At 50.5% G+C, this 26,242-nt stretch overlaps 1 protein-coding gene and 1 pseudogene across 14 annotated transcripts in view; one reads left to right on the plus strand and one right to left on the minus strand.

Annotated features, from left to right (window-relative positions):
* The window catches only part of KMT2C (lysine methyltransferase 2C), a 181,885-nt gene that overhangs the window by 16,853 nt on the left and 138,790 nt on the right, over window positions 1-26,242 (plus strand). The window lies entirely within an intron of this gene.
* Window positions 2,259-2,703, minus strand: LOC308561979 (histone H3.3A pseudogene; annotated as a pseudogene). The gene has a single exon. The product of its transcript is annotated as a histone H3.3A pseudogene (transcript).

Raw genomic sequence — 26,242 nt, forward strand, 5'->3', positions numbered from 1 at the left:
AGGTTCCTGACCCTTGCTCGCACTGCCCCTGGAAAACCACGCGGGGAAAGACCTTAATGATCGTTTCACATTAAAAAAAATGTTTTTAAGGCTTTTCTTATAGCCAAGATTCCATATGAACTGTTTGTGATATCGCATGATACTTGCCAGTCTAGTAATTTTGAATCCTAATGTTACCTCCCTGTGTTAAGAGGCTACTGCCCCCCGGCCGGTGTGGCTCAGCAGCTGAGCATCAGCCTAGGATCCAGGAGATCGGGGTTCGATTCCCGGTCAGGGCACAGGCCCGGGTTGTGGGCTCCATCCCCAGTGGGGCCTGCAGGAGGCAGCCGATCAGTGACTCTCATCATGGATGTTTCTCTCTCTCTCTCTCCCTTCGTCTCTCTGAAATCAATAAAGACATATATGTATATTTTTATAAAAAGGCTACTGTCAAGTGTAGGCCTTTTCTTTCAAGGTCATTGGAATAATATGATAAATGGGCATTAATTTGAGCTTTGGTAAAAATGGAATTAGTTTAGTTTAAAATTAGTGTGACTGGGATTATGTTATGAAATAATTCTTTTCTAAAATTTTGGAAACATAACTAGATTATCCTTCCGCTCATTAAAACATGTCAAAACATCGTCTTTTCCAGGTTGAGCATGAATTTCTTCTGCTATTATCGTATAATCTGTGGATTTCTAACTGTGGAAATCTGTTATTTCAGTCACTGAAATTTTATTTAAAGTTACATTTTTATTACAGAAAATGTGGAACATGGAAAGAAGTAAAAACTCACACCCTTTCACACCACTGACACAGATGCTGTTATTTTCATCTGTTCTCTTTCCAACTTCTTCCATATGTACATTTTGTTTTCATTGTATTAATGATGGTTTATACTATAGATTTTGGAGCCTACTTCCTCCGTTAGCACACAAAAGAAAATTTCCATGTCCTTAATCTTCGTATCATTTTTGAAAGGAGCTTAATTTTTCATTGAATTAACTTTAGTAAATATCCCCATCACCCCCATCCCATTCCTCCACTTCCCTTAATGATACGACTTTTTTTGGCTTATGATTATACCATGTAAAATGCTCTGCAGGCATTTTTGAAGATGCTCACATTCATATTTTGGATTATTTTTATGCAACAGATTTCCACAGGCAGGATCACTCGGTTTAAACAAAGAAGAATTTTATGATTGTTGATACATACGAGCGGGGAGTGGGCTCTAATGTCTAAACTAACTGCTGCGCCTCAGACGTTGGCTCTTCCCTTTCCAGTTGGACTCCGTGTAAGCTGTTGAATCTGTTTCCTCACCTATAAAACGGGGTTGATGATAAAATCCCTGCCTTAGTGTTACTGAGAGAATTAAAGAGGGTGCGTTGCGTGTTCAGAAACCCTTCAGAACAGTGCCTGTGAAACACAAACTCTTATTTTTATTAAAAAGTTTAAAATGCTTCCCAAAAGGGCTGCATCAGCTTATAATGTCAACAGCAATGTGTGTGCGGAGCAGTTTCACTGAGTCTTTGTCGCGCCTGGTTTATTAAAGCAGAACCTTTATGCCCTGCCGGGTGGCGCGGTTGGTTGGAGCATCACCCCCATGCGCCAGGGTTCAGTCCGGGGCAGGGCACGTACTGGGATCAGCCAGTGAGTGGCAGCGATAAATGGAGCAACAAATTGATGTCTCTCCCCCTCCCTCTAAAAAAATCAAGTCGGTCAGTATAAGAAAACCCACACCCTTTTATATTCTTAATCACTGAAAAGCTGCACTTCGATTTTGTTTATTTTTTTATAGTTTAATGTATTTTTTAATAGCGAACTTACAGGAACAGCACAGAAGACAGACAACATTAAAAACATGTACTTGCATGTAGGACAACTCAGCTAGAAAAGGATAGTGAACGGATGGAATCTGCTGTATGATAAAAATGCTACAAACACTTTTTAGTTGCCATCAATAAGAAATTTACTTGTTTTAAAAAAAACCCAAATGCTCGCACTGTCCAGAAAAATTTAACAGGCTCGTTTATATTGTTATAAAGTTGAACCGCTGAAACTTGTTCACGGAAACATTTTGACTTGCATTAGTGCTTTATATGTCCCCGCATTTATATTAAAAAAACTCACACACAAATGAAAATGGAAAAACTGCCAATACTTGATTTCTGTCCCCTATTTTCAACTCGCAACCATATACTTAGGTACCTTTTGACCCCATGGGAAAAAAAAATCCAACATTCAGAACTACCAATAACAGGAAGAAAATTCTTTTAAAAGAATGAAATGTTTCCCATCAGAGTGGATTCGTAAGCACATCCTCCCCGTGTGCAGCGTGCTCGCTGGATGGCTTTGGGCGTAATTGTTACGCGTTTGGCATGGGTAACACACAGGTTGGTGTCTTCAAAGAGGCCAACCAGATAGGCCTCACTTGCCTCCTGCAAAGCACCAATAGCTGCGCTCTGGAAGCGCAGGTCTGTTTTGAAGTCCTGAGCAATTTCTCGCAGAAGACGCTGGAAGGGGAGTTTGCGAATCAGAAGTTCAGTGGACTTCTGATAACGTCTAATTTCACAAAGTGCCCGGTACCAGGCCTGTAGCGATGAGGTTTCTCCACCCCTCCAGTAGGGGGCGCACTCTCATGAGCGGCTCTGGTAGCCAGCTGCCTCCTCGGTGCTTTGCCACCGGGGGATTGTGGGCAGGCTGCTTTGTGGGAGCCATGGCATGGGGACCCCTTTACTTACCCCCTTTCTGCGGCTGGAGGCGGTGCAGGCGTTAGAGCGATGGTGGCTGCGAACACTGCACTTCGGTTTAAAATTTTTACTTACTTGATTAGTGGGATTATTGAAAACTGGATTTTACTACTTGCCTTTCCTGTGAATTTCTCACTCATGTTTTGTTTATCGCTTATTGGCAGGTGGACGTTCTTAATGTTTTTCATAGTACGTGAGCTCTTTGTACGACACAGTAAGACAGTTGCTCTAGGTATTTGGTTGTCTTTGGCTGTATAGAAAGTTATCTTCTGTGTCCTCAGGTTCCCTTATTTCTCTTAAGTGCTTTAAGGGTTTATTCAATTCTTATTAGAGAGCATTAAGGAAAACATTTGGTTATTAATCTCCTTTTTTGTCAGATCCCATTAGTAGGGCACAGTACTGAGAGAGAGATGCCTTCAGGTTTTTAGTGGTGGAATTGCTCCTGTTTTGTTTTTCTTTGTTTTAAATAACTTAGGCCCTGGGCGGTGCTGTTCAGTGGTTAGAGCGTCAGCCTGCAGTCTGAAGGGTCCCGGGTTCGATTCTGGCCAAGGGCACGTACCTTGGTCGCAGGCTCAATCCCTGGCCCCCGGCTGGGGCTCCTGCGGGAGGCACCTAGTCGATGTGCCTGTCTGTCTGTCTGTCTCTGTCTCTCTCTCTCTCTGTCTCTCTCTCGCATCCATGTTTCTCTCTCTCTCTTTCTCTCTCTCAAAAGCAATGGAAAAAATATCCTTAGGTGAGAATTTAAAAAAAAAGTACTGAAAATGTTCATTCCTAAAAATAAATAAGTAAATAAATAATGACAGAGGATTCGTAATGAGTCTTCTCTTTTGAAAACATTGAGAAGTTAACTTACTTCACAGCCCCAGTGAAAAGCCGTAAGACGCGTTGAGAGTCGCAGAGAAACCTGCTGCCCCAGGGCACCCCGGCTCTCGCCTTCGCCCACCGTGGGGCCTCGTTTTCCTTAATCTTACCCCTTTCTCTCCCCTCATATTTCCACGGGCAGCTGGTAAGCGCAGCTCTGTGCTTCCGCAGGGTTCTTCTTCCCTTCCTGTCGAATGTGTTGGGGTGACAGTGGTGAACAAGGTGACGCAGGTCTCAGGGGCACGACCCCACAGCACAGCACCTGCGCCCCGCGTGGTGCCCGCAGAGTTCCTGCCTGCCCTGTGCCGCTGGTCTGCAGTGACGTTCGGGATCTTAGGGGAAGCTGTGGGGGACGCGAGGGGGGCCGTGGAGTGGGTGAGGGGAAGCGATAAGTTAATGAAAGCCAATTGCTCCGGATTCATCTTCCCGCTGCCGACAGGGCCTGTCCCGCAGGGTAGGCCTGTGCCACGGCGTAGGGAGGGCGCAGTCCCCGGGGCTGAGCGGAGGCCGGCTACCAGTTGATGATACTAGAAATGGTCTCTCCAGACGCTGTGTTTCCGTTCGGTCCCCCTGAGTAGTTCTCAGCACTGGCAACTGTTCGTGCTTCACGCACACTTTCTAAAAGACTTTTGTAAATGCAATTTAATCAGAATAAAAGTCTTGGGATTGAAGCTTGTGTAGAGTTTTATTCGCATTTGAAACTAATTACAGTGGAAATAAAAACTAGGAACTGTTTTGCATCGTGTCTTCTAAAATAGCCTTTGGAATGACATTGTTTAACTTTGTGAAAGTAAAAAAAAAAAAAAAAAAATACACTTCTGTTTTTCGGTTGTTTTCTCGCGCCCCACGGAAGCCTGGGCTTACCCCTCACCCGACGGCCGCGTCAGGCAGCGTCTTGGGCCGGGCGGCTGCTGGGCTGCGTCCAAACCTGAGCTCCTCCCGCCTGACGCTGGGCCTCAGTGGCGTTGCCCTGACGCTTTAGGTTGGGGGACTGTCTCCTAGAAGGTGGTGATCTATAACCAGCGTTCCCAGTTGCCGAGACTTTGCAGGACACCGGGTCTGAAAAAGGCCGCGTCCCGACCGGCCTCCGCGGGAACAGCCGTGAACTTGACCCCCCGTTGGTGCTGCTCGGGCCCCGCGCCCCTCCCCCCACGGACGGCTTCAGAATGTTTATTTAAAAGCAGAGATTCTTTGGTAACCAAGACCACTTAAATCATCACTTAAGCGACTTTATTAGAACAACGGAAGTAGACTACAGTTACATATGGTGTGTGTGTGGTTTTTTCGTGTTTTTGTGTTTTTTTTTTAATTTGTTCGGTGCCGGGAGCAGAGAACGCTCGGCCAGCTTCGCGGAGCATTGGGAAGTTTGGGGAGGAAAGCGGACTCGTTTGTGTATTGAGCAGGAGGGCAGATTCTCCGTAATGACAGATGCTCGGTTAGAGGTTCGGAAAACCGGACATATTTGAAACATAAAAAAAAACCCCAAAACCCCACAATAAACATCTACAGATAAAAGGAGAAAGAAAAATTTGCCAAATCGAGTGGCAGCATCTGAAGTAGACTTTTTCATGATAAAAACTCTCTGTTAACTGGGGGGGGGGGGGGGCCTGGAAGAGGGAGGCTTGTAGGACATTTTCGGGAGACGCTGAGACCGTTTCAGGTGCTGGTTAGTATTTCGGTTTTACTTCCGCACTAGAGGGAGGAAAGGGTTAACAGAGAGGCTTCCACACTGACAAAAATGACTCGAAATGTGTTTGTTTTCTTTTGTTTTATAGTCTCGGTTTTCAACAGAATTTCGTTAAGTCGCGTAACAGAATAAAACATCACAGAGTGAAGCAGGGGCCGTGGGCATTGCGCGGCGCAGGGGAGCCCCGGGAGCGGCCCGGGCGGGAGCGGGCCCGGGCTCCGGGAGTCCATCCCGCCTTTTCCAGGCGCCTGCTACCCAGGATCCACTTTCTCCAGCCCCGCGCTCCTCCCCCCCTTTCTTGTGGGCTCCGGGGAGTGTGTCTGTGCTTTCGGCAGTGGGTGTGTGTGGGTGTGTGTGGCTGGCCAGAGGCTCTCGGAGCCGTGGCCGAGCTGGCGGGAAGGACCCTCGGTGCCGTCTGCCTTGTCCTGAGCGGTGGGCGCCGCAGGGGGTCGGGTTGGCAGGCCCTTGGCAGCGGGAGCCCCCCCAGTGATGGAGCTGCCCGCCGAGGCCGGGCGGTGGAGCCCAGCTGAGCGACCCGTCCTGGGCATGGGACCTGGCCGGGGAATATGGCTGATCCGAGCGGTGCCAGCAGTTATGAGATGGTTTAGGCACAGAAATGCAAAAATGACAATATAAAAAGGGCCAGAACCCCAGGTGCCGAAAGGGGAACGCCATCCCTTTCCCGAGGACCGTGTTTTTGCATCTGGCCCGGGAGGGAGGCTGGGCTGGATTGTTGCTGTTAAAAACAAACAGGCAGACCCAGCAGGAGCCTGCGCTTCTCTGTTCGGGGCTCCCCCGGACGAAGGCTGGAGACGGGGCGGCCCGAGGCGCCGAGACGTGCGTTTTCCTTGTAGAATCCAGTCTGGGTTTGGAAGTGAGGAAATGACAAATAATCATACAGGTTTCACGTTCTGGACGCTCAGTGGTTGGGCGTCAACCTAGGATCCAGGCGATCGGGGTTCGAGTGCCAGTCAGGGCACATGCCCCGGTTGCGGGCTCCATCAATGACTCTCCCATCATTGATGTTTCTGTCTCTCCCCCCCCCCTTCCTCTCTCTGAAATCAATGAAGATATATTAAAAAATAAAATAAAATAATTCAGCATTTTGATTCTAATTCTGTATAAATTGTGTGTATGTAAGAATATATATAGTTCTGTAAAATATTTTAACGGTAATACGGATTTCACACACCTTGAAATACTTATATAATTTGAACACTCTGGGAGAAACACGTTGGCTTCCGTTACAGGCTTGAAGATTTTCAAAATAGTTCTTGATGTGTGTTTAATTCCCAGTAATTAATTCGGGTAATCTACTAGAGTTTAATCAGAAATTATTTTAAAAACAAATTATTATGTAGCTAATGTGCTTTAGGGAACTTGTATCAGCAGAAGATAAACAGTTTGGTGGATTAAATACATTCTCCTTTTGTTAAGTAAAGCTATGACAGTGTAGGGCTGACTTCATTATGTTCACAAGCTCATATTTAGACTTTTACCTATCCACCTGTCCTATTTAATATTTAGATATAGTTATTTATTATATGTAAAATTTGTGTATTTAACCTGAGGTGGCATGTTACACTTTTTTTTTTTTAACAAAACCTTGTATTATATATTATATATATTAAACTGTCTCTTCTAGAATATTTTTTACTATATATATATATATATTTTTTTTTTTACCCAGGGCATAAAATCCTTCTTGGCCACTTTTCTAAAAGTAAGGTTAAATAATACTGAAATACATGTTTTATTTTCTGTAAGTATCATTGATTTGGAAACAATGTATTCTGACAAGGTAAACTTTAATTTAACTGTTCAATAGCATATATTTCAGAATAAACAGTTGCTTCTAATGTAAAATCATTTGTTACATAATTACCGTTCTAGTTGTGTAGTTTCTTTGCACGGGCGTTTTTAGCGTCTAGACCCATAGGAAATGTAAAATAGGCTAACGTGATGTAGTTGTCTCCGTTTCTAAGCTGCTCAGTGCCTTATTAAACACCAAACCGTATTTTTCTTGGCTTCATTTTCGTGACAACAAAAAATGTAATTTTCTGAAGTGTCAGATTACACAATAGCTCCCTATATTTTGACTTGAGAGGGTTTGGTAACTTATTTGTCAGCGTTCCTTCGCTTTCGGTTGTATTTCACGGATAACGGCAGCGGGTCTGAGACTGGTCTGCAGCGTGATGTGTGATGTGTGATGTGTTCATTTTGTGGCCGTCGTAGGCGCTTGGCGCTCGATGCTGAAGGGAGCTGGACTGTTCTTCCAGCAACTCACTGCTTTATGTTTAACCGCCGCCGGTGACACGCGGGGTGTCAGAAGAACGCTGTCCTCATACGGAGGCTTCCTCACAATGTCATTTGTCTTTTGAAGAAATAAATCCTGGTTTGTTTTTAGGCGTTTCATTTAAAACAAAAGGCTTCCGTTTCTTGAGTAGAATGTCGTTAAACAAAGTGACGAGCACCGTCCACCACCGGTTTCCAGGATTCCCCCTCAGCTGTCTCCTCCCGGCGGAAAGGAAGCCACCGCCGGCAGCAGAAACAAGCCCCGAACCCAGAAACGCTTGTCAGAAAGGCCGGGACCCGCCGCACGCCTCCCGCCGTCCTCCAGGGGAAGCTTTTAAATAGTTCCTTTGCGTGGTATCGTGATGAAAGAATAAGCTTGCTTTAGGATCGATCGATTATAGATTGACTTCTGCTCTGATAAATGAGGATTTCGCCCCCTTACGTTCACTCTCCCAGTAGATGTTACCACTTTTGGCTTCTCGGTAATCTTTGTAATTCACATAACACGGTAGAGCTTTGCTTCACCTTCCTGTAGATTGTGTATCTTGACCTTTCCCAAGAGGGGACGCTGAGGAAAATGGTGGTGCCGCTCCTGTTTCCCGCCTTTCCTTTGCCCTTGCGCCCTTCTGCGCCTGTCATTTCTACGTGGGCATTGTCACGGTTGAGGATATTTGTTACCTGGTTTCCGGACTCCTCTATACTTCGCCTGTGACTTGGTTTTAATCGTTGAAAGTCAGCTGATAGTTTCTGCGTCACTGTGGTGATCTAAATGTTCACAGCAGAGGCCGAGAGACCGTGGTGACCCGTCCTGTGCTGGCTCCTGGGTTTTGAGCCAGCGACGGCCTTTTTTCTTGCCCTGTCAGTTTTCTTCCTTGCGTGTTACCAGCTTTCCTCGCAGTTCGGTTTTATCACTGTTATTTTAACGTACATGAGTATTTCCCCCCCGAGGACATGTCTCTCCTGGTCCTGTTTGTGGAGTTTGGACCTGGTGTGACCTAGACCTGTTCCGTGTCACTCTCAGTGCTGGGCTTTGGTCCTGTGGTTACTGGATCTTAATTCTTTGTTGAGTTACTTGTTTTAATGCAGTGCATCCCTCACACGCATTTTTAAGGCAAGACCGTGTGGGAGATACAGTTTTGAGCCCTGCCATATCTGAAAAAGTTTTTATTAGCCTTACCGTTGACGGGTATTATGTTATTCAGGCCAAACTACGGTGCAGGGTGTTTCCCCTCAGAGCTCTGAGGCCGTAGCTGCAGTGTCTCCCAGCACCCCTCCTTGCAGAGGAGTCGAGATGGGCCCGTTCCTTTGAGGGTGACTGTTCACATTGAAGCTTCTCCAAGGGGTCTGTGGGTGTGCTCTTTTCCATCACTAAGCTAAGCCTCGTGTTTCCTAGTTCTTGGAAGTCCTCTGATAACACGGTAATTATCTCTCCGCTCTTCTTTCTAGGTCTCCGTTTAGTTGGTGGTTGGACCTCCTGAATTAACCCCTCTCCCCCTGTCGTGCTTTTGTTCCCTGCTTCTGGCCATTTCCTCGGCTTTCTTCTAGGACTCCGTAGTGTTTCTGTAGCAGTCATATTGTAAATTTTCAAGAATTTTCTCTCCTCACCCCCCCCCCCAGCATTCTTTTCTTATTCGAGACTATGGATTCATAACCTTCTCGAATCTCTTAGAAAATGATGAGTTTTCTTTAAAGTGCCCGGCGGGCGTGGCTCAGGTTGAGCATCGACCTAGGATCCAGGAGGTCTCGGTTCGATTCCAGGTTGGGGCTCGATCCCCAGCAGGGGGCCTGCAGGAGGCAGCCGACCGATGACTCTCATCATTGGTGTTTCTCTCTCCCTCTCCCTTCCTCTCTCTGAAATCAATATTTATAAATAAGTAACCACACTCTCCTTTGTCTGTTTGCTGTAGGATAATTTTTGTTGTTTATTTGGTCTTGTTTATATTGTGGGCTTTTTATGAAACATCCGATCCTGGGTTATCATTCAGGTTTAAGAATTAGCTCTTGGTGGGAATCAATGACTGGCAGACTTTAGGGGTGAAGCTGGTAATTATTTCTTTGAATTCCAACATTTAGGAGTCCCTTGTGTTACCCCAAAGTGCCATCCCCACATTAGGTTCACTTCTTCGTCTCCCCAGCCTTTCCTTTAGAAAGATCTCTCCATTTTATTTTACTTTTTAAATAATTTTTTTTTCTTAAAAACTTTTTTTTACTGCTATTTACAGAGTCTTGTATTCAAGGGAGATAAACATGTGTGTTTGATCTGCTGTTTGAGCCGGAGATTGGCCATCAGCCCTTAAACTGGACCAGCCCCGAGCGAAGAGCGCTTCGATACGTGTTTCTCCCCCGTTGCGGAATGGGTTAGGCTGTAGAACCACAGGGTGTCCCCCAAAACATATACGCTCTGTAACCTTCTGTAGCTCAGTTTTGAAAATGAAACGTGTTTTAAGAAACACTGCCTTCATAATCATTCACAGCGTGTGTGTACATTTTTGGGGACACCCTGTGTATCAGGAGCTTTGCGCTGGGCCTGCGGTGTCCTGGGCGTGCAGAGAAGAGCGCCCGTGTACGGTGTCGGGCCTTTTCCAGCAGGTGCCCACGGGGGCGGCGGCACAGAACAGCTTCGGGTGAAAGGGGTGCTGGGAAAGCGCGCAAGCGGCTCGGGGGAGCCCGACCTGAAAAGTGAAAGGGCCTCTCCCCCCTTCTCAGCCCACAGTTCACAGGTAGTTGCCGTTAACTTCTGTGTCCGTGGCTTTCTGCTGTGCACACCCTTTCTCTGTTTGTACGTGATGGGCTTATGCTCGTTTTTACAAAGATGGGGTCATTTTGTATAAACATCGGACCCTCGGTTAGGGGCGCTGACCCCACACAGTCAAAAATCCGAGGGACACGAAAATACCTTTGACCCTCGAACAACACGGGTCGATCTGAAACCCGGGTGCGAGCGGAGCCGCACAGCCCAAGCCCCGTGGTTCAGGGGTGGCCTGCGCTGCTCTGTGGTTGGCTCTGTCGCTGGGCAGCCGCCTCGGACATCCCGTCTCTTTTAGCACATACACATCCATCCCATTCTTTCCAACAGCCGCGCGACCTTCCCGCAGCCGGCGGGAAGTGCTTGCTCTCGCCAGGTTCTAGGTTCTGGGGACTTGGTGGGAAACGCGAGGCCAAGCCCTTGCCTTCCCTGTGCCAGCACGTCAGTGGTGGGAGATGCAGAGTGAACACACTCCTTGTCATTAATTTCAGACGCTGAGAAATGCTGCGGCGTGAACAGTGGTCGTGGTATCGACAGTATCTGTGAGGGGTCCTGAGAGGCGGCGAGGCGGGTGTGGGGAGTCAGGCGGTCCTGAGGTGATGGCGTCGAAACAGGCCTGAGGATGGGGCAGTTAGGGGACGGATCAGGAGAGCACTGCTCACTGCGAAGGCCCCACACCCGAATGGGCGTGTCCTACCTAAGGGACCTTCACCCCCGGGTAAAAGGCTGGCTTTGCTGGACCCCGAGGAGAGCCTAGGAGATGCCGACAGAGAGGTAGGCGGGGCCTGCGTGCCACCCTGAGAGCAGGGATTTTATTCCCAAAGCAGTGGGAGCCAGGAGAGGGTTTTAACTGGGTGACCAGTGAGGCCATTGAGGTCATCTTGGCAGATACGTCCTCGCGTAGGCTTGGGACCCAGGAGAAGGGCAGTAGGCTTCATATGTGCTTGTTTATTTTTAATCCTCAGCTGAGGACATGCTGAGAGGAAGAGAGTGAGAGAGAAACACCGATCAGCGGCCTTCCACATGCCCCGGCCGGGGAAGCGGACCCACAACCCTGGCATGCGCCCCGACTGGGAATCGAACCAGCAGCCTTTTGGTGCACAGGAGCATGCTCAGCTGGGCCACTCCGGCCGGGCTCGTGTGTTTTGAAAGCTGCTGTGCTAAGATCCGCTAAAGGATTCGATGAGATGCGTCTGCGAAAAAGAATTACAGTCGTCCTGCCGGTTTCTGGCATTAGCAGCGCAGGTGGACAGTAGTGTCATTTACTGAGAGCCTCATGGAGAAACGGGTTTTAACCAGGTGGAGGTACCCTAATTTACTTAACCGTGATGGGGATCGATGGTCACTTAGTTTCCAGCTGTATTAAATTTGTAGCGAGCGTCCCTGCACACTCATAAGTGTGGGCGTGCTATGGAAGTTAAATTCCTCCACGCAGAGTCCTTTTATCAGAAGCATGTAAGTTTCAAGTTTTGCGAGCTAGTGAGTGACCAGCTGCTCCCCAGAAATGAGGCACTGCCTGGCCCATGTGGCTCAGCGGTGGAGCATCAGCCTAGGAACCAGGAGGCCACAGTTCAGTTCCCGGTCAGGGCGCAGGCCTGGGTTGCGGGCTCAATCCCCAGCAGCGGCCTGCAGGAGGCGGCCGATCAGTGACTCTCATCATTGATGTTTCTCTCTCCCTCTCCCTTCCTCTCTCTAAAATCAATAAAAACATTAAAAAAAATTTTTTTTAAATGAGGTGCTGACCTGGGCTCCCGCCACAGAGCATGCCTTTCCCCGGCACCCTCACCGACGGGGGATTCTGGAGAGGATGGGAAAGGACACGCGTTTCTGGTGGTGCTGACGGAATCGCTTCTGTACCAGGCCCCCGAGCGCTCTCCCCAGGACGAGCACCGGCCCTTGTCCTTTCTCTTCCGTACCCTTGACGTCATAGCACGTGTGTGTTTCATGTACTAGCCATACAGTCGTCGGTCCGTCCTTCTAGCTTTGGTGACGTTTATGAGGCCCCTCGTCATGATCACGGCCGTCAGGCTTGCTTAGCGTGTGCCAGGCACCGGCCTGAGTGTTCCATGTGCCGTGTCTGTCTGTCTGGTCCTCGCAGCCGTCCAAACGCACTGCGCCTGCTTCAGCCTTTACGCTCTCCCTTCCCGTAAAGAACTCTCACCTCCGTGAGAAAACTGAGAGAAAGGACTTCTACAAATCTTTGTCTTTTCATTTGTCTTCTTTCTGTCAGTGTTTCTCTCTGGTGAGTTCGGCACTTTGAATACCTTCTGTCAGTTGTTGGGTTGAACCCCAGACGCACCATAAGCGGCAGGAGGGCAGCGGTGGAGCCGACGGGCTGCGGACCCGCGCAGGTGGAGAAGGCCCGCCGCCTGGCTGCGCGTCGGTGGGCTGTCGGTCTGGTCGCTAAAACCGCCTGGGTTCAGATTTAGCCTCAGCACTTCGTAGCTACTTGGTTTCGGGCTGATCCTTGGTCTTTTTTGTAGCTCAGCGTTATCAGCTGTGAAACGGGGTAACTGAAAAGTAGTCCCTGTCGTGTGGGTTTCCTGTGGGCATGGCTGCCGCAGGGCCCCGTGGACGCGTGGCTCCTGGCAGGGCGCGGGGGACCTCGTCTGTCAGCTGTTGGCCCAGGTGAGCATCCTGTCTAGCACCCGGCGCGCGGGGGAAATGCAGGGGATGGATTAACTCTCACGGATGACACGTGTTTTGCATAAAAATTTAAAAAATAGCTGAATACCGCTAGTGTTTCGGTGAGTCGTGTTGAATGGGATGCACGTGTATTAAACTTTTATGTTTTTTCCGTGCGACATTATTTCATGGTTATTTTAATCTGCCCGCCTCATTGAGTGAAAATGACTGTACTTACCACTAGCTTTTTTATTTACTTTTATTTATTTTTTTACCCCAAACCGCCTACCTATGTCCTGTATAAGGTACCTTTTGGCTTCAAATCACACAAACCTTAATTTACAGTGTCCGAAGTGATGGGTACAATTTTCTCACGGGGTCAGAAGTCCAGATGTCACTCAGTAGCTCGGTGAGGTGACCGGGACCCAGATTCGCCTCCTCCCTGGCCTGCCGTCTTGGGCGTGCTGCGGATGGTTGCTGTGTGAGTTCACTGAAATAATTATTCAGCACCCGCCGTGCACCAGGCAGTCGTCTCCAAGAGTGGGAAGTAACAGCGCTGAGCAAACAGACTGGTGTCTTGCCCTTGGGGAGCTTGCTTCTGGTGGGGGCCAGGGAGGAGACAGGTAGGCGACAGGAGCCGCGTGTCCGAAGGGTCCTAGAGAAAACAGCACTGAAGGGGACGGCGAGGCCCAGTGGGGTTTATTTATTTATTATTTATTTATTTATTTATATATCTTTATTGATTTCAGAGAGAGGAAAGGAGAGGGAGAGAGAGAGAGAGAAACATCAGTGATGAAAGTCATTGATCGAGCCCGCAACCCGGGCATGTGCCCTGACCGGGAATTGAACCCTGATCACCTAGATCCTAGGTCGACGCTCAACCGCTGAGCCACGCCCGGCCGGGCAGAGTGGGGTTATTTTAAATGGGGTGGCCAGGGAAGGCCTCCTGGAGCTGACTTTTGAGTAGGGCCTCACAGGTGGTAAGAGGGCAGGGCCCACGGGTGGGGAAGAGCATTTCAGACAGAGAGCTAGGCCCCGAGGCAGGAGTGCATCCTGTCCAACCACTCGGAGGACGCCAGCGTGGCGGGCTGAGTGCTGGGCCGCAAAGGGCAGGGCCTCCCAGGCCATCAGGAGCGCTTTGGGCTTTTATCCTGGGGAGATGAGATCTCTTTGAGCCAAGGACTGACCTTATCTTTTGAAGGCTGTCAAAGGCTCCTGCTGGCTGCTGTATCTGGACTGGAATGAAGAGCGTAAAGGCGGAGGCAGGCATGGCGGTTGGGAGACGATTGCAGGCAGGCCGGGGGGAGAGGGTTTGGGAAAAGGGAGTCAGAGCAGTTCTGCGTGTTTTGAAGGTAGAGCTGAAAGGATCTGTCCAGGAGTCGGGTGTGGTCACGTTCCCAGCAGCCCACATGCCCACAGCCAGTGGAACAAAACCTTTCCCGGAAGCCCCAGCAGGTTTGCCCCGATCCTGTTGGCTGTGGTGCGTCACGTGCTCATATCCTGTCCTAGGTGCCAGTGAGGCCAGGAAAGCGGACACTTGTTCCTCTTAGGCCTTGTAGGGGGAGGTGGCCCTGACAGCAGGAACGGGCTGTGAGGGGGTGGCTGTTGGTGGGGTGATACATGTCATTGCCCACTTTCCTTTTGGGTTGGGGTGGCCACCCCTTTTTTAAAAGTGATTTGTAAATTGCTTTTGCAGTCTAAAAAATAAGCTCTTGTTGCAATAGGTTCTAAATATTTCCAAGCCTCATATTTTAATGAGGTTTTTGTTTTTGTTTTTTCTCTGAGATCAGTTTTTAAATTTTGAAATAAATGAATCCTTTCAAAGCTACACGTAGGGGCAGGTGAACGCAGAGTCCCATGCATAATTTACAGTTTTTCCTACAGCGAGTGCAAGTGTCATTTTAGCCTGGATGCGGGCTAGTCATGCTTTATAGAACTAGCTCGTGGTCTTGTGAGGGCAGCAGTGGGGTGGGTGGGGAAACCGGACCCCTCTCCCCTTCTCTGTCCCCTTAGACCCCGCTTGTTACTGCTCCCAGCACTGAAGATGGGCAGCCTCACAGTCTCTTCTCCTCTCTTCCATGGTTATCTGTTGACCCTACTTCCTTTCCTCCCTTCCTTTCTACCGTCACCCACAAGGCCGATGGCTGGGTTATTACATGACGAGATTTTTGTTTTATTGTGATGAGTTGTTCATGCTTCACTTCGAGACGGGGGCGCAGCGCGCTGGCCACGTAGCACAGTTGGTTAGAATGTCGTCCGGCTACGCCAAGGGTGCGGGTTCCATCTCCAGTCAGGGCGCAAGAAGCAACCAGTGAATGCATCAGTAAGTGGGACAGCTAATCGATGTTTCTCTCTCTCCCTCTCTCTCTAAAAAAGTACCAAGTCCGGCTGGTGTGGCTCCGCGGTTGAGCACCGACCCGTGATCCAGGAGGTGGCGGTTCGATTCCCAGTCAGGGCACCTGCCTGGGTTGCAGTTCAGCTCGATCCCCAGCAGGGGGCGCGCAGGAGGCAGCCGACCGGTGACTCTCATCATTGATGTTTCTCTCTCTCTCCTCCCTTCCTCTCTCTGAAATCAATAAAGATACATTAAAAAAAATCAAAACAAAAAAGACGGGCAGCAGAGCTTTAAGGTTCTGAGTGTGTGCTCTCTCGTCAGACACAGCCACGTGTTCGAGCCTGAGCGTCCCGGCTTATTAGCTGTGTGACCCAGACGACTCCACACAGCACCGCTCACGGGAAGCGAAGTGCAGGCGCCGCCTCCTGGTGGTTCTGACGGGACTCGGGGCGAGTTCATTGAACCCTGAGCTTTTAGGGAGATGGTGCCGAACGCTAAGCTCAGTGCCTTTCAGCCACTTAAGGGGCAGCAATGCCAGTTCCATAGCCCTTCATTTTACCTCCGACTCAGGGTTGATGACTAATAACCAACCGGGTGAGTTACAGGTGGGGAAGTGGGGCCCTTCTGGAGCAGCTGTGAGCTACCGTGGAAGGTGTTTTATTTTTTAATGTTTCATTTATTGATTGATTTCAGAGAGAGGAAGGGAGAGGGGGAGAGAGAGAGAAAGGCACCTGAGTGTTTCCTCACAGTAGCCCCGTATTATAATTTGGCTTAAAATTCGTGGCCTTCGATTTACAGCGTGGTTAGTGACCGCCCGTCGCTACGCGGCCCGGTGAGGGCTTCCTGGTGAGGTGAGTGGACAGTTGCGGCGAAGGGCAGGAGCCGTGTGCCAGTGGGCGGCCACCAGACAGAAGGAAGGACTTAAGGACAGGTGGCACCGGGGTGGGAAGTTGCTCGGCCTGTTTGAGAGGAGTCTGGTTACTAAAAGCGCGATACACTGTATGTCACGGCCCCACGTGGGATTTAACCAGAGTTCACCATCTAATTGTGGCTCCCACGCAGTTGTCTTCCATCCAGCATTTGAATCGTCCCTCCGTTAGCAAGAATTTGAATCCGTGGCTCCAACATGTGTATCCTTTTAATTTTCCTTTTTGAATAAATTGTATACAGGGGTGGGCGAAAGTAGGTTTACAGCTGTGAGTACGCGGAAGAGTTTATTCTTGTATTATGTAATAATTATTGCATTATTTTCCATACGGACAACCGTAACCCTGCTTTTGCCCCACCCTGTGCATCTGTGATAATCAATTACATAGGTGTGGATTGCCAAATTTTAGGAGAGCTAAATTTAGTATTTTGTCTTATTAACCCTAAGTTCTAGTGTTTTCGGGCCGTGGTAGGAGATTCAGTGTCTCGTGTGCACTGCACCCCGGAGCCCTCCCTCTAAAGACTGGGCTGTAAGGAAGCCTCAGACGTTGATCATCCTGCTCCGTGAGTGAAGCAGGGTGTGGGGGGAGAACAGGCTGGAGTGAGTGGCGAGGGGGTCTGAGTCCTGCAGAGACCGTTGGAGAAATCAGAGCACCAACCAGTTACAAAGTCCTGGGGCCCTGCAGACACGTGTCCCTTTCCAGCCTGGCTTGTGGGACTCCAGAGGGGGTCGGTCTGCAGCAGTAGGTGGTGAGTTCCTCTGTCCAGCGTCAGTGTTTTGACGATGGCTTTAGACTGGCCAGATGTCACTGATGGGCAGCAGGTGAAGCGGTCCCTCCGTGGAAAGCTGCTCAGCGAGTCTAACCAATTGCTAAAAAAATTTTTTTTAAATTGGAACAAAAAATGAAACACACTTCCAGGCCTGCTTACCTCTGTAAAGGTTGTAAATGACTATTCATGTTTCATTAACATTGATTTAGCATCCCAGTAATTTCACATACGTTACTTCATCCACAGGCCCCTCCTCCCCCCCGTTTTTAACCCACAGCCCTTTTAGTAATGAGGAATCAACCTGGTTAACCTTCGTAAGCGAAAACGCCAGGATTTTCCAGGCCTTGGACGCAGACTCTGTCCCTGCCTCCCTGCCGTGGCCTCCTGAGGTGCCCTGAGGGTGGGTGCAGAGGTAGGAAGACGCCCACTCCATAGGGAGGGAGGGGGGAGGGTCTGTGCCCAGAGCAGAGGGAGGGCTGCTTCCGGGGTCACGGTTCTGCCTCATGCACGTGCCAGGTGCACGGAGCAGGTGCTTGGTAGGTATTTGCTAAGCATTCAGGGCTCTTAGTATCCAGCAGAGGGGGATTTTAAGACACCTTAGGACGGGGGTTTGAGCCTCAGCACTTGTGCTCGCCTGACTGTACGACCGTGGCCTGAGTTTCCTTCTGTGAGAGGTGGAATTGGCCTCTGCGGGGCTGGGGTGTGTGTGTGTGCAAGTACCAGTATGGGAAAGCCTCTTCAGTACAAAGTTGACTAGTTTCATGTTTGTCTTAAGCCGTCGATGTGTTAAAATGCCGTGTGCGGGGATCCGCACGTTGGATTTGGTCGGTGCTGAGCACCTGCGGCTCTGCCGGGCCCTGTGCTGGGCATCAGAAGCTTGCAGAGCGGGAAGGTGCGGGGCCTGTAAATCCCGCAGGCGGGTGGCGGGCCCGGGTGGACCCGGTGGGGTGTGTACGCGCTCTGAGTGCTGGAAGGAGGAGCCACCCACTGTCCCCTGAGGCTTACCTGACGCTTTCCTGGCCGAGGTCACACTCAGACTGAAGCTGGTGAAGACCGTCCAGAGGTGTTCCAGGCAGAGGGAACCTCACGTAAAGGCCAAGAATTTTGATGGGTGGATAAAGGGGTAAATGTGATACGCGTGTAACCTGTGGAGGAGAGGTGGCCGGCGAGGCTCACCTGGTGGGCGTAGGTTGTGTCGGAGGGTCCTCCGTGCTCTGGCGAGAAGCCCGTGTTTCTGTCCCTGACTTGGCGTGTGTGACCGCGACGAAGATGGGAGCTGCGTCAGATTCGCCTTCTCAGCGTGTCTGCCTGGAAGCAGTCAGGTGTTAGCAGGTGAGAGGAAAGGGAGCCTGAAATAAGTCAGTTTTGGGGACGGTGAAGCGGCAACAGGTCGAAGAGGTTTCAGGGGTGTGACTAGTGGGGGAGACTTAGAGGGGGAAACTGACACGATCGGCGTTTCCAGGCAGATGGAACAAATTTGGGTCGAAGCCAGACGATGCCGAGTTCAGTCTTGGGTGTGTTGAATGGCAGGTGCCTGTGTGGCACTCGGGTGAAGGCGGCCACTGGGTCTTTGGGTACGTGGGTCGTGGGGTGACCTCGAGAGCCAGCGTGAAGGCAGAGGCTGAGGGAAGTAGAGCCTGTCTGGTGAGGAGGGTCCCAGCGGTCAGAAGAAACACTGTCGGGAGGCGGAGGACCAGCCGGAGAAGCAGGGAGGGGAGGTTTGTAGGGACGCTACGGAGCCCCGGGTGGGTGGGTCAGGAGCGGCTCTGGGGACGGTGAGGACAGCCCACGGTGTCTCAGAGACCCCCAGTCCATCGCGTACCCGGGACCTGGGCTGTTAGCCGGGCTGCAGAAGGTTCGGTGGCGAGTGAGAGGTAAGGACGTGGAGCCGCGAGTGACCGGTGAGGCTTCCCGAAGAAGCCAGAGAGGAGGCAGGCTCGGGGACGAGGCGCTGAGGGGCCGAGGCTGCGGCTCGTTCACAGGCTTGTGGGAGGGGACAGCGGCGGGGCGCGGTCCTTACAGAGGGGGTGCCTTTGGGGCGAGGGGTTGACTTGGGACCCCGGGCAGGTGCCGCTGGTGAGGCTGTAGGCACAGGTGGGGCGGACGCCTCCGCGGCGCGGTCCTTGGGTTTTTACACAGAGCGACGTGAGTATCACCAGAGCCTCTGTTCCCTATTGTCCGCCACGTGGTTTCCGTGGGCCCTCGCCCAAGGGTGAGTTGGAATATCCTCAGCTTGTCCCAGGAGGAGGACCTGTTCTGGTGTCAGGAACCAGGTTTTCTTCCGTCTGCACTTGCACTCGAATGGGGGAGGCTGCGTGGGGAGCCCGTGGCCGAGCCACCTGGTGACGGGCCAGCCTGCCACGTGCGGCGAGGGCGTCGCGTTCGGCTAAACATCGGGATCCAGGTGTGGGCCGGGCTGCTTTCTCTGGAGGCTCTGAGGGGGGCCTGTCCCGAGCCTTCTGTTTGTCTGTCTGTCTTTCTATCCTATCTCTGTCTGTCTGTCTGTCTATCTATCTATCATCTATCAATCAATCGTCTGTCTTTATTGTTGAGACTATTAGAGATGTCCCCCACCTTCCCCCCACTGTCCCCTCCACCGGCCCTGCCCCGCCCCAGGCCATCGGCCACGCTGTCTGTGTCCGTGGGTTGTGCGTGTAAGTCCTTCCGCTGGCCAGTCCTCTGTGTTTCTTGACCTGCGGCTGCACCACTTCAGCCTCTGTCCCTGTCGCCGCGTGTCCTTGCCCCCGTGTGTCTGTGCGTGTCTGTGCCCAGATTTTCTCTGCCTGTAGGGACACTGCCGCACTGGACTGAGGGCCCATCCTGCTCCGGTGCGACCTCATCCTAACTCGATCACATCTGCAGAGACTGTTTTCAGACACGGCTGCAGTTCTGAGATGGACATGAATTTTGGGGACACGATTCAACCCAATCTGGTAGTTTTAGGAATGAATTTCTAAAGTGAAAATTTCATGCATCCACTAAAGTGTATAAAAGTATAGGAAGTTTTACTAATCAAGTTAAAGCCGGACCATTCCACTTGTTTTAACCTGCTCAGGGCAAGTCTGAGTGCAGGCTTGTTTTTTTTAACTGATTTTAGAGAGAGAGGAAGGGAGAGGGAGAGGAACGTCGGTGTGGGAGAGAAACACTGATTGGTTGCCTCCTGTACACAGCCTGACTGGGCTCTGACCTCTGACCTCTGACCCCTCGGTGTCTGGGACACCGTCCCAGCCAGCTGAGCTGAGCAGCCAGGGCTGTGATGACAAGCTTTTAGTAACTTTTAAAATTGTAAACCAATTCAGATGAAATCTTGCCTAGATCCATACATCTGAATTATAAATTAAAACTTCCCCAATTTTATTATTTTTTAAGCCCAAGAATACCATTGTTATCAAGGAGAGATCACGAGGGATCATCTTTTCTGATGAGAAATGCCACTGCATGTGTTTCAGTAGATGGTTTTAAAATGCTTTCTGTTGGGCTCCCCTCGGCCCCCTACATACCGATTGCCCTGTTAACCTGGTCCAGGCGCCATCACCTGAAGACGAAAGACTTCTTGAGGTTCTTGGTGTGTAATTTCTGCTTTTTGTTGTATTTTCAGTTTCCAGGGGTGGTGGAAGGGTGTCTTTTCTTCTTTTAAAAAACATGTTTTTATTGATTTCAGAGAGAGGAAGGGTGAGAGAGAGAGAAACATCAATGATGAGTCATCGACCGGCCGCCTCCTGCACGCCCCCTGCTGGGGATCGAGCCCAAAACCTGGGCCTGGGCCCTGACCAGGAATCGAACCCCGACCTCCTGGTTCATAGGTCCATGCTCAGCCACTGAGCCACGCCCGGCCGGGCTTCGCACATATTTTGACTTTGAATTTTCAAACTATCAGAAAGTTTCTCAGACTAAAGCAAGCAGGTTAAAACAACATTTCAGAGTCAAATATAATTCATTTTGAACGCTCGCTGTTTTGGATTATCTTTACTGTGATCTCCCCTCCCCCAGTTCTGTTAACACAGGTAGTAAGACTTTGTTTCCTGTTTCGCTGTCATCCAGTTGTACAAGATTCTAGGTGAAGGAACATTATCTCTTAATATACTGTAATTACAATAATAACCACCTCTGAGCTCTTGACAAATGCTATTTTGATGAATGTGAAATAATTTTAAAATAGCGCTTAGGACACAGTGAGGTGCTTGACAGATGATACTTGGTTTTGAATTGCTCTTGTCTCTTGAAGGGTCTGAAACATCTGAACAAAACCTAAAGACTAAAATAGTCCTCCAAACATTGTAAAGTCTGAAACCCAGAGAGAAGTGTTTTAGAATTCTAACATACTATTTTTCCTGCTATAACCCAGATTAGAACTGTTTCACAAAAAGGAATGTGCTCGGTTAACTGTGATCAAAATCTCCTGATTAGAATATACTGTTTTGTGTGTTTGTTTTAAAATAGACTTACAGATATATAAACAGACATATATAGGGTGTCCCCCCAAAATGTATACATACACTTTGGATAATTATAAAGGCAGTGTTTATTAAAATACTTTTCATTTTCAAAATTGAGCTGTCAGCTGTTAAAGTGTATACATTGTTGCGGACACCCTGTGTATCCATACATATGAGTGAAGCGGATTAGGCGATACATTTATTAAAAAGGGCTACAATGTTTCATCCCAGCCTAGGTGCTTCCCTGTAGATCACCGTAATGTGGGATTTGGGGAGTTTGATCACTTTACGTTACTGTAAATCATAGATGTGTCCTATTTGACAGCATTTCTTGCTCTAAAAGTTCACATGCTCGTCGTAAATTCAAACTCTAACAAAAGGTATCAACCGCGAGCTGAGCTCTGTTCCCCAGAGGACATCACTGGAAACTGCCTCGTGTTCCTTCCCGAGGCTTTTCATTTGTAGGTGAGAGACGTATATGCACAGAAAAGAATATAGGCAGGTAGATGTGTTTTGAAAACAAATGGAATTATGCCGTAAACACTGTCCTGTAACTTGCTTTTGCTCCATAGTAGTATGTCTTGCACTTCTTTTCATGGGTACATCTTGATTACTGATGGAGGTGCAGTTCAGCGGTGATTGAAATAGTGATTTTTTTCACTTATTGAATCCTATTTTAAAAGTGACAATATTATAAATCATGCTATATAATTGTCAATAAATAGGGAAGGCTCAAGTAAAATCAAACAGGAAAAGTTGGATTAGAAAATTAAAACTCTATATGGTTACGTGCAATGGTAAGGAAGCCTAGTCTCTCTCATGGACACGGTATTTAAAAATATCCCCATGTACCTCCTGTCTGTTGTAAAGCCCCACTGAAACTTTTGGGGGGCTATTAATACCTTTTTGATTTAAGGTAACATTGTTCTTTACTTGTTTCTCGGAGAGAAAGTGATTTTTTTTTTAGAACTTCAGAACGAAATTCTGTATGAATGTGTCCTCTGTAAATTAGAAATCCTGGTTCCACGTACTGGTCTGCCGGTCGTAGGAGACTCGTAGGAGCTGAGCTCTGTGTTAAGCCTGCGCTGGTTCAGATCCTGGGAGCTACGTAGCGATTGCGTGGCCACGACTCCCTCCGAGCGTCAGTTTCTCGCCTGTTAGGAAGAGGAATGATCTGATCATAGTGAGGGGTCCACCAGAAGCCAGCTGCTGCCACAGATGAACCCCGAGATCTCAGGGGTTAGGACAGTAACAGTTACCTCTGCTCCCAGGATTGCCCTGGGCGTGGATGCCTCTGGGCAGGTGGGGAGAGGGGTGCAGGGTTGCATGGAGGCTTGGGGCAGGGCGGGGGCGTCGTGAAGGGGGTGCCGGTCCCTCCTGCCCACCTGTCGTTACCTGGAAGTCAGACGCGTGGTGGGGGAGTTGGGGAGGGCAGCCGCGTGCCGGGAGGCGCGTTTGTGAATGGCGGCCAGCCCGCCGTTGCCGGAAGCACTCAGCCTAGATATGTTCTCAGGTCACTTCCCCTCTTGGGGCCTGTGCTCCCACCTGTAAAGTGGGGGCAGAGGGGAGCACTTAGCATTTACTGAGAACTTGTAGGCAGTACTGTTTTAGGAGAATCGTATGTTATAATCGCATTAACTCATTTAATTCGTGCAGAAGTTCTGTAAGTAGACTGTTACTGTCCTTTGTTTCTTGTTTAACATCCGAGGAAACTAGGGCAGGGAGTGAGCCGGGGAGTCAGGATTTGAACCCGGCGGCATTCTCTCTCCTGCGGGGTCCATGCGGCTGGAAGCCGTGTGTGCCCGTGGCTTCCCGTCACCCCGCCCTCCGCCTGTCCTGGAACTTCCTCCTCTTGGTGGCTCTCCCTCAGCAGAGGTCGTCTTTGCGCTAAAATAATTTTTTCCAGGTTGCTGCTGCCTACGATTGTGATCGCTTTTCCTCCCCTCCATCTGCCTTGATATTCAGCAGGCTTACAGTCACTATAGTCACCCCTTTTCCCTTCCCACCTGTTTTTCTAACTGTCACAGAAAAGTTTCCCAAACACAAATGGGTAGAGGATAGTCCAGTGAAACCCCGAGTGCCTGTCACCAGCTTAAACAACTAGTGACACATGGCCTATTGCTGCTGTTACCCACTTCTCTCAGGTGTTATTCCGAAACAGATTTCAGGCCTAATGGAATCGAACCCGGGCCCATCCGCCCGCAGGCCGACACGCCGACCACTGAGCCACACCGGCCAGGGCCATCTTGTTTATATTGTTACACTGAAAAGGGGCCGTCGTAGGAAGATCCCGCGTCAGTCACCACGGTGCTGCCGGAGGTCGGCAGCTGCAGGGCTTCACCTCGCTGGGAAGTGACGCACCTGAATGGTCTTTTCTTGGTGGACAAGGAGGGGTGGTTTTTTTTTTTTTTTTTCAGTCTTTGAGAGAGAAACTGTGCAGATGAGCATCCCAACAGCTAAAGCTTTGTGTGCCTTAGTGTTTGCTCGTGATGGATTCCTGCGTGGGATTCCTGGGCCGCGGGGTGTGTAGATTTTAACGACTTCTCATATTCACAAAAATCTCTGCGGCGTAATCATCCCAGTTTGTGCTCCTACCAGTAATACACGAAAGTGCCGGTTTATTGGTTTTCTTGCTAATGCTGGGGATTGTTTGGTTTTGTTGTTGGTGGTTCGTTTTTCTTCCTAACCTGTAAAAGAGCCCGGCGATCGGCCCGGGCACGTGCGTGCTCCTGCCCGCCACCCGGCTGACGGCCCACTCCGGCGTCCCCGCAGCGGCCGCGTGTAAGGGACCAGCAGAAGGGAGACGGCGCGCTCGGGCCGGGACAGGCCGCGGGGCGGGGCGGGGTTGGTAGAGGCGACTGTTACGGTGCCGTGAGGATTGTTTGAAAAGATGGTAAGTTTGGAGGGTCGATGAGTTCGGGGGGCGGTGGATCGGGGGTGCTCCGAATAAGCACAGCGAGCGAGGAGAGGCCGGGCCCTCGCTGCTGCTCTGAGCCGAAAGCTTAGCTTGTGTCCGAGGGAAGCCGAGTGGCTTTTGATTTCTCTGACCTGGAGAGGTTGGGCGTGTGCCCCAGAATAATTCATTTTGCTGAAAAAGAAGATTCCTGGGGTAGTCCTGGGAGAAAGAATAAAAAAAGCGGACTGTGGCCAGTTGTTTAAAGAAGACCTTGCCCTGGCCGGCGTGGCGCGGTTGGTTGAGCGTAAGTCCTGCTCCCCAAAGGTGGCAGGTCCGATTCCTGGTCGGGCGGACGCCTAGGCTTCGGGTTCGATCCCCAGGAGGGGGCATGTAGGCGGCAGCCAGTCGATGTCTCTCTCTCTCTCTCTCTCTCTCTCTCTCTCTCTCTCTCTCTCTCTCCCCCTTCCGCTCTCTCTAAAATCAATTAAAAAACATATTAAAAAATAAAAAGACCGTGAATGCCACGCCCCAGGGGTTGGGCTCTAGCGTGGCACGTTGTAGGCAACCTCAAGGCGTGTCGCCCAGGTAAACGGTGCAGCGTTGGTGCGCAGGCCCTCGGGAGGCAGGCAGAGCTGCGGAGAAGGCAGGAGTGAAGGCCCCCCCCCCCCCCCCCGTGACGGCTGGGACTGGAGGGGAGCCCCTGAGGTGGGCGCGAGGCAGGACCTGGGAAGAAGGGGCCGGCTGTGGTGACTGCTGCAGGGACACCCGGGGGGAGGAACAAACGTTACTGAGCGCCCCGAGCCTGATCTTCCGAGAGCGGTAGATGGCATGAGAGGCAGACAGTTGTCTTTCTGACAGTTGCTGTAAAATGTGGCTTATGGAAACTTTCAAGCCCCACCCCAAGATCATGGTGTGTTTAGTAGTAACGTGGTGTGCGTCTCGTGAGATGTTTAAGGCCTCCGTTGCGGAACAGAAGTAAGAGAAAGTGGAAGTGACCCGGATCACCGCCGGGAAGAGGGGCGGTGCCGCCCGGGCCGCTCGTCCTGGCACCTCGAGGTTCTTGAGGTTCGGGGCGGCTGCCGCCTCCTGTGGGCTGCTCTGTGCATGAGGGATGTCTGGCAGCTTCCCCGACTCCACCCACCACGTCTTCAGACGTTGCCACTTCTGCGTGCATGTGTGTGTGTGTGCTCGTGCGTGCATGTGTGCGTGCGCGTGTGTGTGCTCATGCGTGCATGTGTGCTTGTGCGTGCATGTGTGCGTGCGTGTGTGTGTGCTCGTGCGTGCATGTGTGCGTGCGTGTGTGTGTGCTTGTGCGTGCATGTGTGCGTGCGTGCATGTGTGTGTGCTCGTGCGTGTGTGAAAATGTCCCCTTCCCAGTCGAGATCCACTGCTCTTGTTACAGAGCCACGGCTACTAAGGAAGAGTCATTGGATCCCCAGAACGGTGCCCGGCACACAGCCAGCACCCCAGTATATGTCCAGTAAACGAACAGTCCTGTTTTGGCTCGAATTAAAAGCAGCGCAGAACCTGCGCTGACCAGGCTGCTCCATCATGGGGTGAGATGTCCGTCGAGCGCTTCCTTTGGGTCTCATTTTCTAATCTGGATTATTAGACCGACGGGGTTATTTCTTCCCGGGTGTACTCGGTTCTCGTACTTTTTTGCCATAAAACGTTCAGAGCCTCTCTGCTGAGTTTCGTCCAAACCTCTGTGTGGCATTCGGGTCCTGGGTCCATTGCACCTGCCAGCGCTTGTTCTCCCTGCCCGTGGCTGACTTCTACCCTCACCCCCACCCCAAGGCGCCCTCCCCCGCCCCCCGCCCGCCCTTCCTCCTGCGTCTTCGCCACAGTGCTCCCCGCTCAGCTCTTGGTTGCGTTCGCTGTACCGAGACGTTCTGCTGTTTCCATGTGCACAGTTTTTAGGCCGAGGG

This window comes from Miniopterus schreibersii (assembly GCF_964146895.1).
Source record: "Miniopterus schreibersii genome assembly, chromosome: 9".
Classification (NCBI taxonomy): Eukaryota; Metazoa; Chordata; class Mammalia; order Chiroptera; family Miniopteridae; genus Miniopterus; species Miniopterus schreibersii.